General features: G+C 39.7%; 1 protein-coding gene across 2 annotated transcripts in view; it reads right to left on the reverse strand.

Moving 5' to 3' along the window:
- Oct-TyrR (Octopamine-Tyramine receptor) overlaps positions 1–18,041 on the reverse strand; it is a 1,114,805-nt gene that overhangs the window by 96,389 nt on the left and 1,000,375 nt on the right. For both annotated transcript variants that reach the window (XM_068225823.1, XM_068225824.1), the window contains exon 6: positions 10,116–10,194. The gene's annotated coding sequence lies outside the window, so the exon portion shown is untranslated. The remainder of the gene's footprint in view (positions 1–10,115; positions 10,195–18,041) is intronic.

Raw genomic sequence — 18,041 nt, forward strand, 5'->3', positions numbered from 1 at the left:
TGCCGAAATCGTACGACTTGGAGTGTCGAATGGTCTATTTTCCGCCCTTCAAAAATCCGACTACCTCTGCCGGGTTTGAACCCGATATCTTGGGATCCGGAGGCCGACACTCTACCACTGATCCACAGAGGCAACTTAGGTTTTCAATAAATATCGATTATGGAAACAGTAACTGCAGCGGTCGTAACTATCTTAACCGCAGCTTTGTACGACTTCGCAGAACTGAGGAACCTATTACAAATTAAATCTATAATAACTTTTAAAGTAGAGCGATAGGTTCTTGTACATTTGAAATCTTGTTTTGGACACTTAATGCTATAAAGAAGTAAAACTGTATCACGTTCGGATGATGCGTTTTGATATTACGTAGCTTTAAAGTCGGTGTTTGTCCACACAATGCCAATAACAAAGTTTTATTTTCGTTCCGATTACTAATGCTGCAGAGACGAACATGGCAGAAAGGTTGTGTACCAGTGTTAAATTTAATAGGAACGGAGATATAATTTGGTGAAATTTGATTTCAGATTGATGCGCCCATTTAAATTTTAGACAACTTTTAACTCGATTATCCGAACTTTTGAATCCGACAGTAAATACCCTCAGTAATAACCATGTGAAGAGATCAGTACCCTTTATTTACAGTTCATTGTATCAACAAATTAATCTAAAAAGCCACTTAATCGATACTTTATTTCTTTTGCCTCTGGCAAACTTAAAAAAAACATTAACAAACACAGTACATGTTTCGACTACTTAGTGGTCATCTTCAGCTGTATATAAAAAATCTTAGATGATAACATTTAAAAGCAAGCACATTGGATCTTAAAACTATATCCCATGGGAATCCAAAAACTATTGTTCTAGATGCTCTAAATGAAATGGAAGATGGGGGGGGGGGGATTGGGGGTAAGGAGATTTATGTGAATGATACTTAAATTACAGTATCGTTTACAATTGTGTTTAAAAACTTAAATGATGAAAAACATATTTAAAATATTTAAAAGCGTCTATGGTAAAATTCTTTTTGATAACATTAGGTGGCGTGAATAAAAAGTTCGTGTTTGTAATAATCTTCAGGCATTTGTGAGAAAATAATAACTTAATTAAAATTCGCATCTGTGGTGCTGTTAAACACTTTGTTTTTAATAAACATACTTTAAAATAAATAAAACAGTATATTTGATTTCCTGAATCTAAAATATCTGCAATAACTTGCTGAAATCCTGGAAGTTAAGTTCAGTTGAATTACTCATCCTAAACCCTAACTGTCATCTATCAAACCAGTCAGTAATTTTGCAAATATGTCTAAAATAATCAGGAAGAATGTTTACCCAAAGCTAAAAAACAACATATCACTAGCTGACTGACCTGTAATTGTCGGCTTGATGTTTATAATATTTTATACAGCAGAGCTACTAGAGCAACTTTCCGTTCATTTGGTATAGCTCTTTCATGCAAACAGTAATCACTTAAGCCTACGTAATTCAGATACAGTACTATACTACAGTATCCTTTAGTATAACCCCAGAATGCATATCAATTCCAGGTGTTTTACTAGTATTCATCTTTTGTATCTTACTGTTGATGTCTTCATTAATTTCAATACTTCGTTAGTATTAGTCGTCTCCTCCAAATGGACATCATCCTTGTAACCAAGATATTTCGAATACTGCTGACTGAATTCTTCTGCCTTCAGCAAATCCTCACGTATTGTACCAGGAAACTCTTTGATAATAAGCCGCAACTGGATATATCAGGAAATAAGGATATCTTAATCACAGGGAACACTGGGTGTAGACCAGGAGCTGGGTACAGAGAGAGGTCCTAACTACAATCAGTTCCAAATTCTTTAAACTGAATTTATTCGCTTAAGGTTCACCTTATAATTTTGCTGTTTACAGTGAAGTTGTTTCCATAGATCCTCTTTGATGGACAGCAACCCACCAATGGAAAACCTATTCCTCGCGTGCAGCAACCAAACCATGGAACCCGATCCCTGGTAGGCAGCAACCAAAGCATGGTACACGATCCTTCGTGTACAGCAACCAAACCATTGAGCCACGATCCCTTGTAGTGAGCAATGGGTCGTCATTGATTCTTGAAGGTCCCAGCGTAGGGTAACCACTCATTGATTATGTTACGCGAGGGTCCACATTTAACTATCCCCCGAGTATCGGAATGATTCACATAAACCACAGCACGTTGTGAATGGTAATCGTTGACTCCGTTCTAACTTAGAACACAAAGGTAAAATTAGAAAAAAATAAGTGGCACTTGGGAAACTTGAAGTGGCTTTCCACAAGAAAAAACGAAATAAAGTATGACTTCTATCACTTGCATACAGTCCTTCCGCCAAATTAATATTTGAACTGTTCACTGGAAATCATCACAACACAGTTTATTCCTATTCACGTCAAGAAATAGAATGTCCGATAGAATATCTGTAATCTTAGAATTATAATTCTAAATAAGCCGAATATTTGTAGCGACCTACTAGAAGCACAGTTCACTTGGAAATTTCACTTGAATTACATGAATATCTATGAGTGCACTTGTGTAGTGTAAATCACTAGGAAAAATCATTAACATTCCTAGCTATTGCAATCTGTGCGAAGCAATTATTATTATTATTATTATTATTATTATTATTATTATTATTATTATTATTATTATTATTATTATTATTATTATTATTATTATTATTATTATTATTATTATTATTAATATTATTATTATAATAAAAAGTCAGTTCGAAGAAAAACAACATATCACTTTCACTACCGCATTTGATAATACGTCTAAGTCAATGGTTGAACACTTGTACGAAAACTAAATTATGTGAATATTCTGTCGTTCGCATCGTAATGTTAACGTTTAAATCGAGTACACTTGGAAAAATCACTATTATGGCTTCTAGCACACACGTAAATATTAGTTATACAAGTCTTAGTATCACCTTCTTCAGTTAATAAGTTCCTCAACGAGGTTCTTCTTACTGAAATTTTATAAATACCGTAACACCGGAATTATTCTATGTTCTACAAATCGCACGTCACTTAGGCATAATCTCGGCCTGCAGACTGACTCCGTATCATATGGTGAATCAACATCGTCGTGTTGCCGGTGTGAACTGCCGTGACAGGACCAAGAGTGATGGTCTTTTATTTAAATCTAGCTTTGACGTAATGTTTTATAAAATCTTGAATATCTCAGTAATCCCGTGATCGATTTTGGAGAAATTAACACGAGGAAACGCTTGATATGTGCACTATAAGATGCCGCTTTTTTCTGAATCTTTACCACAATTTGTTTAGGATATAAGAAATTTTCTTTGATGGATGTTTCCAGATCGTATGACGGAACCTGTCCTTAACACCACGTTGGCTATGTGATGACGAAAGTAGTGTTGTGCGGGTTGACTACTTGCTCCTGCGAGATTTTGTTAGTATGTGCGCTGAAAATACAATCGCTAATATTTTATAAATTCTTTATGGCGTATTTTATTTAAGGTATACTTGATGTACGGTCAATCCCGGTACAGTATAAAGGACACTCCCCTCGTTCACCAGTGATTCCTGGAATGCCCTTCCAGAAACCTGTTTCTGCCTTAAAGTACCTACACATACCCTTCATTTTTTTCACAAAAATATGTATAAATCACAATTGTGCTTGCGGTTACGTTATCCTCGACTGATTTCTTCACTGGATTGAGTTTCCCAATAAGTCTCTTCAATTTCTACCTACTTCCATAACCACTTCTAACTCTAGTTCATCCCAGCCTGCGCCTTCTTCTTAGTCTCCTTACTTCTCTGTTATAATATAGCGTCCCTTTACCTTCCTTCACCACTTTTAAAAGTACATAACTGTTTTCCCATTCGTAAACAATTGCTTCAAACACATACCACGAACCCTGTTTACATTTTTATTTATCGTTTTACTCCGATCATTATTATTTTTTAAACTTCCTCATGCCTATCTCATCAACCATATGGTATTGCCTGATAGTCCTAGTTTCTCATCCTTCCTTTCTATAGCATTTATTTTTAACTACGAATGAAACAGCTTCCTGATCACTTATACGTTCTATTACTTCAGTTTCTCTATAGCTCACCTGTTTTTAAAAGCACCACATCCAGAATATACTTCCCTCTAGCTGGTTCCATAATTTTCTGATTCAGCTGTCCTTGCCAGATTAGCTGACTTGCCATTTGTTGGTTATGCTTCCTATCATTCGCTTTACCTTCCGAATTGACATTTGGTAAATTGAGATCACCCGCTACAATCCTGTTGTCCTCCATGTCGTTTCCCACCTTATGAAATAATTCCACATCCGTGTCACATCCGTGACCCTTTTTAGGTCTGTATATCCCAGAAATATCAAGTTGCCTATTATCTTTAGAGATAAGCGTTACACCTGGAATTTCTTGCTTCTCATTCCGAATTATTTCGTAGCTTACAGATTCTTCCTTCACCAGAAATAGTACTCCTCATCCTAGGGTTTATGTCCTTTCTCTACGATAAACACTCCAGTTTCATTATAATACTTTCGTATCCATAATAACACATCTAAGCCATTATTTAACCACTATTGCAGTATCTGTTAGATACATATCTATACAATTACGTAATTCTATTCCTTTCTTTAAAATACTTCTACCTTTTTACTCAAACATCTTTAAGTCATCCTTACTTTGCTTCAAGATCCCTGTACTCGCACCACCACTTCCTAGCCCACCCATTTTCCTTGAGCGTACCTCCCTACAACACGTCTAAACAAATATCCTAAATTATACGTACAACTTCGGTTCAAGTGAAGGCCATCCTAATGAAGGTCCTTTTCTCCCAAACACCCAGTAGTATCTAAAAAAACTCACTCCTATTTTCCCACAACCCGCTCCATAGTCTCACTTTCTTTTCAGTATGTTCGGTTCCATGGCTAAATGGTTACCGTGCTGGCCTTTGGTGCAAGGGGCCCCGGGTTAGATTCCCTGCCGGGTCGGGGATTTTTACCATAATTGGTTATTTCCACTGGCCCGGTACTGGGTGTGTGTGTCGTCCTTAAACAGAAAATACAAGAAAAACGAAGAGAATGTTAGAAAAATATATCAGTAAAATTGTCTAAAATATACTTTTTTAAAAGTATCCTTCCTGCACAGTATTCGACTGGTAACTACCTTCGCTTCCTTAATCTTCTCCCGTGTTGCATTAAACAGATCCCACACATCCCCGACTATGTTGATATCTATACCTGCTTGCCTTAAATTGTTAGTACCAACGTAAAACACTACCACATTCCCTTCTACTTTCCTCAACATTTCCCGTAACCTAATACCCCTACCCCGGTTTCCTTTCTTCCACACACTTTATCCCCATACCTAAAAAAAGGAATCCTCCAATACCAGAGTCACAAACCCACCCAACTAATTTGATCCGCTCTCCTCCTGGTCTCCGCTATCTTTCCTGACGGGTGCAGAACCTATATCCTCCTCCTTATTCTCCGCGCCCTAACCCTGTTCCATCTCCCTTTTACTATCGTCGACCCTGCATTTCCCTTTCTTACCTTATCCTCTCCTCCTACTCCTCCCCTTCTCAGCAAAAGTTCCGTGTTCATCATCTCCGCTGTTATATGTGCAGTGACTCATACCGATTTTCCGTCGACATCTGTCCTGAATCCTTCCCTTAAAAAAACTAGCCCACCTGTCCTCTACAATTTCCTCCCTTTCCTTCCCATCCTTCTTGTACAGCCCCACCTACCCCTGCCGAATCAGGTACATTGTTTGAGGGAGACCTGCCTTTTTTCTGTCCTCCGCGAGAATTCTAATTACCTCTCTCAAACTCTCAAACTCCTCCCTCATGCTCATTAATACCCACTCACATCCGCAGTCCCTACACCTTCGTTCCTTAGCCATTTTTAACTCTTCTTTGCGGAAAAATGAAAAATCAGCAAAAATAAAATAACTTATTCTGTGAATTAAAAAATCAAAGGAAAGACATATTGTCTAGGATATTACACAACCATCACACAATGATCTTTAAAAATATGACCAAGACTGCTTCAAATCTCAGGTCAGAAACTGTGTGGAAAACCCTGGGCTACAGTGCAACAACTCTTCGCTTTTCAGCTACTTTACAGCTGAATACTCTACTGGCATGTGGCTAAACAGCCCTCATCCACGAGTAAGTGATGTCCGAATTAACCATGCATTCCGGCTGATTTCTGAAAAAATATGTCCACATCAACGCAGAGGCTTCCAGTTTTATGTCCCATTGCCCCACCATATCTTTGCAGGTATAGTGCTATGGTTAGCGTATACAAAAATTTCACCTTCCGTAGGATGTGTTCAAGATCAATCCTTATCATAAGCAACTCTGGCCTATGTGTTGACCCTTTCTTCAATCGGAACAAGATACCTTCTCCACAGTCCGACTGAGGCACTACTGTAGAACCCAGTCTAATTTTACATTTCCAACTTCTGCATTAGTGGATTACATGTTATACTATATATTGTAAATTGTTAACGTTATGTGCTATTTTAGTTCTTTAAATGTGATCGTGTACCATACCCTTAATAATAATAAAAACAACAACAACAACAACAACACCAACAACAACAATAATAATAATAATAATAATAATAATAATAATAATAATAATAATTGTACCGGGGGTACAACTTCTCTGTCCAGTTAAACTGCGCGCCTTGTATAAGGCAATCTATGTAATGCGAATATAACTTGAACTAATGTAATGCAAGATACTTGTGTTTGCAACTGTTAGATACCACCGGCCTAAGTGCCCCCTCTGGCTGGATCAATGATAAGTAATTCGTAAGGGAAAGTTGACTTTTACTGTTGGTTAACCTTAGTTCTTGAAGATTGTTTTGATCATGTATCGAAGTTGTCAACACTTTAGCTGCTTTTTGCTACACTATCTATGGACCAATCAGAAATTTGTAAGTATTTTCGCTAGCCAATTACAATTGAAGGGTACAAAGAAAGAACGCACAGAGTCAGGGAAACCACATTTTCAAGGAGAACATTTTTAAACTATCAAACGCTTTTATGATTGTAGTTTTGAATATATCACAGTTTTAAACATTTCGTTGGGTGTGTGAATTTGTTGGTGATAAGATTTTAGTAAAGCACATCATTACTGGAAGTTCATACAGTACAAAATATTTTTTTTACCACCTTTTCATTGACTCTGATCGTTCTTTCTCCGTATCACTAGGTATAGAGATTGTAGATCACTCAAAATACTAGCAATAATTTCTGTTATTATGTTAATGATAGCAGTTATAAAATGAGGATTGAACTGCATATATATTATAATTTGAATGTTAAATTTGCCTTGAATGTCCATGTTTTCTTTCTTTCTTACTACTGTTTTAGAAGAGACGTCTTGATTTTTCTGTCTGAAATGGAAAAATAATTAATATTACTTTTTTTCTCTGAGAAGTTCTGAGTGATGAAGAAGTGAAGAGTGACGTAACATTTCATTGGGGTTTGTACTGAAATTCAGCCTATCTGTAAAGAGTTCTGGAAACTTCCCCTCGAAATAGTATAAAAGATGGGCACTTTAAGGCCGTATTGTCACCTTCATCGCTCCAGTTTATTGTGTGAGTCGTGTACTAAGGGGGCAGGGGCCACGGGCGGCGTTGAAAAGGCCCACCAAGCAAGGTAATGGCAGAAATTCATCACATGTGATAGCTCCAGGCAGATAGCTAGAGGGGAAGGTTTCAAACATCGTTCATTCGTGTAAAGTTGTAATTCCATGGTGTAAATGTAGATTTTCGGCAAGTTTGAGGACTCTGTTCAAATACCTGCTGGGAAACATCTAAACTAAGTGAACAAAGGATGATTACCCTATGTTGATTCCTATTCAACTTGGTACGGGGTGACTAAAATTTCCTGAAACTCTAAATTCTTAACACTCTTGGCATTTAACATTTCTCGTTTATTCACCTCTCTGTAGAAAAGGTTTAATCTCTCTAACTTCAAGCCATAAGGCCACTCAGGTTATTAAGAGTTTTCTACAAGTAGTGCAAGTTTTTCACCTCCTTGCCTTTTGTTTTTGGCCGATCATAATCAACCTTTTCTTTTTTCATATTAAGGCCAGTAGTATGGGCAATGACGCCCCTGTTTGATCAAACAGTATATTGTGGTGCGAGTTTCCTTTTGGAACACGTGAATTATACAACTTTTGAGCAGATGATGGATCCAAACCAGGGCTAATTGATTGTATGAGAATTGTCAGGTTAACCTTGTGATGTAAGAATTTATGCCTCTGAGAGGCTGAACTGAATTTACTTTTGGAGCTCAGACTCCTAGGCTATATATGTGAGTGGAGCAAAGATGCACTTATAAGATAGTGTACCTGTTCAGAGCTGCAATGCCCATTCCTTGTATGTTATCGTGTTGATAATTCTGTCAAGTTTTGGTATCTGATATTAAGACTTATAGACCACTGTTGTTTACTTCATTGTTTTCCTATCTATCAAATTTTATGAAAATAGAAGAACGATAGAAATGAAATTTCAAATTTGATTGCATTAACTTACGCTCTGGTCAATCCCTTTTCCGCCCATTCACCCCAGCACCTTCTTACACCTCTGTGATCCACGATATTCCCGTAAAATAATAATAATAATAATAATAATAATAATAATAATAATAATAATAATAATAATAATAATATTTCCTTTGTATTTCAGTTTTCGATGATAACATCATTTTATACTAAATCAGTATATAGGCCTATGACAGTGTGAGTTTCCCTTTCAAGTTACTGTTAAATTACTACGTATTCAATTCAATGTATATGCTATTTTAAAAGGTCCGTTATGTTAGATACTATTGTAAATAATGCATGAAAATTCTGGCCCAATGTTCTTTTCAGGGAAGGAAAATCTATAAAATATACAGTACTATGCCTACTTACAATTTGCTTCACGTCGCACCGACGCAGATAGGTCTTATGGCGACGGTATGATAGGGACAGCCTAGGAGTGGGAAGGAAACAACCGTGACCTTAATTAAGGTAGAGCCCCGGCATTTGCCTGGTGTGAGAATGGGAAACCAAGGAAAACCATCTTCAAGGCTGCCGGCATTGGGGTTCGAACCTACTGTCTCCCGAATGCAACCTGATAGATACGTGATTCAAACCCACAGTCACTTGGTCGGTCTAGAAAGTATTATTTTACATTTTCTTTGCAAATATGAAATATATATATATTTATCAATTGAAAAGCCCTAAGTACTTGTCAAAATAAATCATGTTCTCGACAGATAAGGAATAAGAATGAACTCAATTTAGCTCACATCAAACAAAGAGGCAAGCAACCAAAAATTCAGACTTATCGCGTAATGGTTGATGTAATATGAAAGCTACGAATCTTCAGATTTACGTAGAATCCGAATCACAGAGGCGTTAATCTTCACTCCAGAAGTCCCACTAGCATTAAACGTGTGAGCAACCAGTAACGATGACTCCCTGTCTTGGGATCCTCTGGCTCAGAATACTCTCTTAACTAGCCTCCTTGCTACGCTTGGATTCTCCAGAACAGCTAATTTCGGAGGAGGGAATATATTTTAAAACATAATCCAATTTGGCCAGCGTATACATGTAAATAGAAACGAAACCCTGGTAGGACTACCTACGGAAAAATTTTAAACACTATTACATGGAAATATACCTCACTCCATTGCTAAGCTTACGGAGATACGTATCATGAGAGGACCACAGTCAATTTTAATGAAACTTCATTTCTGAAATTTCATTTACTTCCTTTTAGATTAAAAGCAGCGGATCGAGTATACACATATTGGGTCCCTGTCCACTTTTGATGGAAGTACTAGCAATCAGTATTTGAAACGCAAGCTCTGATGTTTACCGAATAGTGAAATTAAACATGGACAATACGACGGTAACCGGGTGTAAACAAGGTATTGCAGCACATTCCTACATTCTCTCATCTGGCCCTCCAACATTGCAGGCAGAATGTAATGATTTATATCACATGCTCATTTATCTTATTTAAAAGACACGGGTGCATAAAATATTAAAAATAAAACAGAAAGAAAATATACATTAAATATGCCACAGTTTTGCTTACCTTCATACGTAAAGCGTACAAGTATTTTGCGTGGCGGAACGAAGTCTCTCCGGATTATAGAACTTTCCCCCACGTCTGTCTGAAATCAGAAAGGATTTGTAATATTTTACGCGTAATTCTGATACAAAATTATGAATCTACTCAATATTCTAGGACCTGGTAACATCTAGCATACAGTATTTACACTCCTATCCCTCCATTTTATGTATGCGATTGCTATGAATGAAATGCATAATTGAATATTGTGTGAAATATCGTAGAATAAAATAAATAGCAACAGAAATGAAGATTATTATTATTATTATTATTATTATTATTATTATTATTATTATTATTATTACTACTTGTTGTGTCTACTTCAGTATTCAGATAATAAACCGTAGTTCCATATTTCTCATCAAACAGGTTGACCAAGAATTTTTTTTGTTAGGCCTATTTGCTTAACGTCGCACCGACACAGATATGTCTTATGGCGACGATGGGATAGGAAAGGCCTAGGAAATGGAATGAAGCGGCCGTGGCCTTAATTAAGGTACAGCCCCGGTATTTGCCTGGTGTGAAAATGGGAAACCACGGAAAACCCCGCTGCGTGGTGTGGTAGTGGATTGAGAGAATCATAAAAATCATGAAAGACATGCTTAAAAGAATATTAGGTAAAGCATGTATAAACTATGAATAGATGGCTTTGTGACTATTAATCCATAATTAATTCTGGGCTTTTAACGTATATTTATGAGGTATGTTTAACGGGTGTTAAGTGAAACGCATGCTTGTTACAAAACATACAGATCGTGGTTTATTACTTCCCGTAAACTGTTTCGTCACTATCAACATCGACTATTAACATACAAAACTAAAATTCTATAATTGGTATTTGATCACAATATTCAACATCCTCCTCACCCTGGTCAGTCGATTTCTAAGGGAACGACCAGCTGTACTGGCCTTGAGACAATGGAGCGATCCGGGAGCTGAGGAATGACTGGAGTCGACTTCAATGGCTTTATGGAATAGTAACGAATAGTTAATATGGGCTGCTTATCATACTTGTGATACGTGTGCATCGGGTCTTTGAGTTAAGTGTATTTCCTCAGAAGGTAGTCTAGGAACAGCAGGGGACTACAACTGCCCGAACTGATCTTCATATGTAGACTTACATATCTCATGTGAACAGTGAAGTGGTAGCTTGCTCTTAGCAGTTGAGACCCTTGTCATAATCGTGAGATAATTCGCAGAACTGTCCAGCATACTGATTGACCAGTAAATCATCAAGTGCTATACCAACAGCGTGTATGATGGCCTTCTGTGCAGCCTCCTTGTCTCTACATGGGTAGGGCATGGACCAAAGGCCCTTAGTGCAACGATCGTTTTCGTATGGACAGTCTGGCTTCTGAGCAAGGACAGTCATGTACGGCCCAAGTAATCGTCTGAAGCAGCGCAAAGCACTGTATGGCGTGGCATCAACTTAGAGCGCTGTAGTAGTTTTGACTTTGGTAGCGTTGTCGTCGAGATGTCAGTCTGCCAACTACTGGACCTCCTTGAGAATTTGCTTCTCGATAAATAGCGCTGGCGAGGCCGCGGTACAAATTCGCGAAGGGCGCCATGTTGGCAAGCTGTTGAGGTCTAAGTAGCACTGCCTTCCTTAGTAGTTGTAACTCTTCAACGTCTGGCTTGGCAGTTACACTCTTGTAGATCCTACGAAGACGTTCCAACACTTTTCCAAGATTCAAGTTCCACTGCCGGTATTTAGGGTTCATCTCGAGAATTTTTTCAAGAAACTCCCGTCCTGCATTGCTCTCATTGCTATACTAACAGAAAACAGCTCCATGCAGAGCCAACACTACAGTTTAGCTAATAGACTCGTGTTCGTCGTGCGTAAGAACGCAACTTTGTGCTACTTCCAAGGCACGATTTACATCCCCAGAGAGTGCCGGAAAACTGCTGACGACGACATACCAGTAGCCTGTCAACCTTTCCTCTTCAGCCGAATCCACAACCTCCACTTACGTGTTTCCTGCTCTCTCCTCTTCCTATTTAACATTCTGGCTGTCTTCTCGCATGTTACAATCTTTAAAACAGTATTCATTCTCAGAAGACTTACTTCACTGATACAGATTGTTCTCATTCTCCCCTCTTCCAGTACTGCCACAAATTATCTTGGATTCCTCAGTCGGGTGTCCACTGTCGGCTTTTGCGAATCGTTCAGTGTATTACTGAAGCATCTCGTGGCACTGTTCCTGCTCTTTTATGGCTCCGTGTTAGCAACATGCTTTCACCTTCTCGTTGATCAACACCAAACGAAACACGTTCCGACGGAAGCCGTTGGGCTTAGTACTTCAGAACTCATGTCCTTTATCTGTGAGATAGCCTTGAATTTCTGCCACGCTGTTGCATACGAATGTCTTCCTTCAAATAGGATAACTCCGTATCCAGTAGAGGGCCACCACAGAGACGGTCAATATTGTAGCTCACGTGCTTACAAATTGTGTCGACTGGCAGAAATATTCCAAGAGGTGGGAACCTATCAATGTCGTCAGAAGTTCTAGTCGCTGGAGTGTAATCCTTTTTGATTGGAGACCCGCTGCTTTTACTGAAGGCCAAATATTTTGAGATATTATCGTTTGTTAACATTCTAGTGTACAATGCTGCTCTGTTTGCTCTCTCAGAAGAGTGGATATGCGCAGCGTTTGAAATCTGTTTACACATTCCAGTCATTCTAGGGGCGTTTGAAAGTGATAGCTGATTGATGCTCTTCCTAGGGAAGAATCCCACTCTATGCCTCAACACCCAGTATCCTGGAGGATTAATTTTCCTACTATTGAGACAGGCGAGGATAAACGCAGGGGATCGTAAAATCTTGCTGTTCCTTGTAAGAATGTGCTCTGATCTAAGAGTTCTGCTGCTTTGGAGAATGTGTTACTGCACCTTGACGTCTGTTCACGTAGAGCGGCAGGTAGAAGGAAGGTACTGCACATGAGACCAAACGGTAGCGTACGCGTACGTGACTATTTCATCTGCTGTTTACCAGTTACCATCTTCCCTCTTCTGGACTAATACCAGAAAAATCTGGTTAAGTCTCTGTCTTTCTCATCTAGGTACAGTTGAAAAGGCTTGGGTTCCATCCCTGACTATTGCTTTTCGATATGTACGAAAGCGCGTTACCGTTGACAGAATTTCAGGAAGGGGTTTGGTCCTGCTTTCAGAGCGTAGTTAAGGGACGGCTAGTCCCTCCCGTGTGACGAAACGTCGAACACAATCCTCTATTTGAGCTCCATTCCTCTCTTTCCTGACGCCTTGGTGCGGTAAATATAAAAGCATCGCTTAGATTATCTTTTGCAGCAGTCATTTCCACATGTCCTTTCTCAATCTAGTCACTCATTTGAAAAGAGCACATTCCTCGAAACTCAGCATTCTTATGAAGTTTCCTTTCAAGTGATCTAAATCGATTATTGGCATTGAATCGTTTTGATGGCAAGATAATTTACTATTCTCTGGGTAGAGAAACTACTCTCCGCCGTACTTCCATACAAAACGAATCGTGAAACTGTTGAAGAATGGTAGCGTCCTTCGTAGAAATTGTCCTACCTTGCTGCTCCCTTATTCCCAACGTTTCTAAATCCCAAATTGTCACATACTGTCGCCCAGGCTCAAATTATTGACCTGCGTGAACATGATTTGCCTGATGGACTGTGGTTCCGCACTTGTTTCCGCTAAGAACCTAACCCAAGTTAGACTAGAGAAGTACTATGGACTCAGAAAGGCGTATTGGTTGGCCATCTCGGATCATCTTTCAGTAATGATCACTACTTATGAGAAGTTCAATGGGGAGTTCACTTTCATTGTCCTTGAGGTATGTTAATTGTAACGTTCGGGCGCATGGTAAGGAATAAACATCGTGTGAACGGCAGGATGCAGGGAATACAGTACTTGTTTTCGCTCTCGGAAGCGGTTATCATTTCAATTGTTTTCGTCCACACGCCACTGATGTTAAACTGGACAACCCTGCGTGTTGTTGCCGTGTTTTGAACGCACGCAAATGCCGTAACAGACAATTTCCTATTTTTGACAATAGTAAGCTTGAGATGATACACGAGGCTTGTTCTGATGAAATTGGACTGACTTGCAGCACCTAAAATAAATCACGTAAGTTTGGTCAGTCCAGTTGGGCTAGTTATCCACGCCCAAGTATTTTGAAGATACGTGAAATTGGCCGCGTTTACATCGATCTTTCCCACCGTTACATCTTCCTGCTGGTCTTCTCCACAAATTGACACGTGATGTGACTTCTTGCACATGAAGCAGGGTACCTTATAAAACTTCGCACCATCTTTCCAACGATGGCCTAAGACATAGGAAGCATCTGTTTGCATTCTTCAGTTTTCCATTTCTCTCCAGGTGGTTCCTTATTGTTTGACAATCTTGACTCCAGTGACCTCTATTCCCACGGAAAATGCAATGCGCTTCTGTGACTTGTTTGATATATTTCCTCTTCGGCTTGTTACGTGTGGTATTAACATGGAGAGACCCTGCCGTCGGAGTATAAGCAGTCGTTAGTGGCCAGTCGCTTCGTATCTTCTGCACAGTCAAAGCAATCTCCACCTCTTAGTGCATTACCAGATGTTTGAGGTCACAGTCGAGGTATCGAGGTATGCTTATTTATCACCGATACTGCTGAGTTCTTGTCCACCGAAGATTGAAATTGCTCCCCGAAACACGGCCATGGTTCTTTGTCTCCTCAGAAAGTCTCTATTCTAATAGAAGGAAGCTTTACTTCGGAAGTGTACGGGTGATGTTGTAGCTGAGCAAACATGTGCGTATTGCAAATTCTTTGTCGTTAACTTTATTAGCCTTCCGCATTGCACGCTTAGCACTGTCTACGTGATTTTCACAGACTTGTACATCCTCGTCATGGTCACCGTTCTCAATCAGATCTTGTATAGCATCATACAGAACAATTAAACTCTGAAAAATGTCTTTAAGGCGTTCCAAGCAGTGTACTATATCGTCCAGCGCCAAAGTATCGCTGAAATCATTTATCTGTTTTGGTGAAACGTACATTGTTTGAAGGCCGAGTTGTGTGCTTCCTTTTTAGCTTGCCAAGCGAGTGCTGAGACATTGTTTATTGTGGGTATAATAACCCCCACGGCACTTAACGCCCTTGAAAGGGCCTTGGCCTACCCAACGACCGCTGTGTGGTCAGCATGACGCATCCTCTCAGCCGTTATTCTGGGATTTTGAGACCGGGGCCGCCATCTCACCGTCAGATAGCTCCTCATTTCTAATCACGTAGGCTGAGTCGACCTCGAACCAGCCCTCAGGTCAAGAGAAAAATCCCTGACCTGGCCGGGAATCGAACCTGGAGCCTTCGAGCGAGAGGCTACACCACGGGGGTTAGTATAATAACGTTCCGTGAATTTTCTCGTGTCGTCTCTAGCTGTCTGAAATCTTCCTTGTGTAGTTTCACCAATGCTCAGGAGATAGCGATATTTGCCACCGTGTCGTTATTAGAGTCTCCTAGAGGTAATGTCCTCTTTGCAAGTTATATGACGATAACATGGCGGCTAAAGTACATCGCACTCAAAGATAATGTAGACACTTGAGATTATTAAAAGTCAAGGAGCACTCAGGCGTGAATAAAAGGGCAAATGTTGAGTAATCTAACATAATTCAGAATAGTATAAGTGTCTTACAGGTATTTATCTATTGCGTGTCGTGGTGAAACGTACGTATCACAATTCGTTCCTCAACACCTTCCATGTTGCATCTTTCACAAGAATTATAGTTCTTATACGCTTCCTTATCCTGTGTTCCCGTTATTTCGGGCACCATAATATGTTTTACGGGTGTTAAATGAATAGCGAGCTTGTTACAAAACTAATAGATCGTGGTTTATTACTACTCGTAAACATACAATAATCTAGAGTCAACTGCTTCGTTACTATCAACACACAAAACTAAATTATCTAATTAGTACTTGATGATAAATGTCAACAAGATATAGGCAATCACTCCAGAGAGACCTACGAAACAGATTCCGAAGCGATGATCTGGGTCAACTGATACGATTTAAGTCTTAGAAGAGGAGTCATTCCGCAGTCGGAGTAGGAGACATCGTCCTTGTGTGCAGTGATTCCCTGAAGCGTCTGGATTGGCCTCTTAGCATAGTCACCAACATCATCCCTGGTCGAGATGCAGTTGTGAGAGTGGTGAAGCTACAGGCGGCTAATGGAGAACTGACCCGACATGTACAGAGACTTTACTTATTGGAGCTATCCACGACTTGTGACCTGAGAAGGAGCTTCGATGAGGGATCTTCCAATCAATATGAAGGATGTAATCGTGTCGTTGATAAAACTAGCAGAAATGAACAGGAAGTCTGCCTGCGTGGCTCAATCTATGGTCAATGTAGAGTTGATGCGCAACTCAAAGTGGAAGAATGTAAAGTTGTCTGGGAACTTCTGTTGAGAACGTTGTGTTTTTGCATTTTGAATGCCTTTTTTCCCTCTCAGTTAAGATGGCGGGTGTCACTAAGTTAATAACTCTGAAGTGAGTGAATTGGTATTCGTCGTATTGAATGTAGTTCCTTGATGTGTATTGAATGTTTTAATGATGATGATGACGCTTGTTGTCTAAAGGGGCCTAACATCGAAGGTCATCGGCCCTATTAAATGTTTTGAAACCTGATGAAATGAAATGGCGTATGGCTTTTAGTGCCGAGAGTGTCCGAGGAGAAGTTCGGCTCGCCATATGCAGGTCTTTTGATTTGACTCCTACATGCGACCTGCGCGTCGTGATGAGGATGAAATGATGATGAAGACGACATATACACCCATCCTCCGTGTCAGCAAAATTAACCAATTACGGTTAAAATCCCCGACCCTACCTGGAATCGAACCCGTGACCCCTGTGACCAAAGGCCAGCACGCTAATCATTTCTCCATGGATCCGGACTTCATACCTGAGGATGTGAGTTAATAATACAACCTAAAATTACGGATGCGTGTGCTGCACATATTTGCTGCTCAAGACAGTTTTACTTTATTGTGGAATCAATTTTTAGTCTATATACAATGTATCTCGCTGTGAATGTACTCAATAAACCATGACAGTAATGTATCGGAATTGCAGAAATTTCATTCTTTACTTTAGATGTGAATAGACGTTAAGAACACAAACCGAGACGGCAATGCAATGTTCAACATCTAATGCGCTTTAGAGCACTAATCCCACTTACAGGAGGACTGTGCCCTTAATGGAACACTGTAGACTTAATTCATTCAATCTTTCAATACAAAATCCAAATACCACTCACTGAATATTAGGTTCATCTTTTGGCCTAGTGGTGCAGTAAGAAACAATTTTTCAAAATTTTGCTTCTGTCCTAGATTTCGCCCATTTGCAGCAATAATACAGAGAATAATACAGACGAAAATCGAATTTCTCGTACAAGGACGAGATTTGTTCCTTGCGTCGTAAGACCAGGTTCTAAGGCCATAAAACTAATCGTTGTTGATATATTAGCACCAATCTGACATCTTCAAAGTGCTTGAGAGCAGACGTTCACGGACTCAGGAACGAGGAAATCGGTAGCATTACAACTTACGCTCAGGCGGATTCCATAATACGTGCAGAAATATTTGAGGATATTTGAGATATTAATATGTTAGAGAATTGCATGGCGCTCAATGACAGTGAGTAGTGTAAGTGGATGGTTCTGCGGCCACCTCCACCTCCGGCTCTCGGAAGAGGCCTCCACCTCATTGACCTCTGGCAAGGTCAGTGCAATGCTGGTTAAGTTTGCATGCTTAACCTCTCAGACGCTACCTTGGAATGGCCTAACCCCATGGAGGGGCGTTACCTCACTTTAACGGCTAGTTGCCCTTCCCGACGCCTAAGAGAGCGAGCCTAACCTCACGTCCGCCATCC

The sequence above is a fragment of the Anabrus simplex genome, chromosome 2 (genome assembly GCF_040414725.1).
Source record: "Anabrus simplex isolate iqAnaSimp1 chromosome 2, ASM4041472v1, whole genome shotgun sequence".
Classification (NCBI taxonomy): domain Eukaryota; kingdom Metazoa; phylum Arthropoda; class Insecta; order Orthoptera; family Tettigoniidae; genus Anabrus; species Anabrus simplex.